Genomic DNA, 526 nt, shown 5'->3' on the forward strand with positions numbered 1-526 from the left:
TGCGGGTCCCCATCACCTCGATGGGTGTGGGGGGGCCCAAATTGCACCCTGTACCCGCCCGTATTGTGTCCCCCCCAGCCTGGCGCAGGTGTTGAGCAGCCCCGGCCAGGAAGGCACATACTGGAACCAGCTCAGGCAACGCAGGCAAATGACAATGAAACCAGGAGGCAAACAAACCTAAACCTACGGACATCAGGAAACCAGAGATTCCTCCCATACCCACGACCCCACAGTAGCTAAACAGGAGTTAAATGCAGCCCAGTAGCACTATTGCAATAGAGACAGAAAATAAATACAGCAATAAAATAGAAAAACTAGCAGAAAACCAGAAGATTTATAACACAGCTCTCAGGGAAAAGTAGCCCCTGACCTGAGCTTAAATACAGAGCTGGGGCCGGTGGGGAAGGGTGTGTGGCTGGGGAGGGTCCAGGCGAGGCCATTAGGGTGATGGGGACCTGCTGGGCACCCTGAAACCCTCGCTCAGCTGCAGCTGGAACCGAGCAGATCTGACACCTCCCCTGCCGTC

Source organism: Nestor notabilis, unplaced genomic scaffold, assembly GCF_000696875.1.
Source record: "Nestor notabilis isolate BGI_N333 unplaced genomic scaffold, ASM69687v1 scaffold20103, whole genome shotgun sequence".
Lineage (NCBI taxonomy): Eukaryota > Metazoa > Chordata > Aves > Psittaciformes > Psittacidae > Nestor > Nestor notabilis.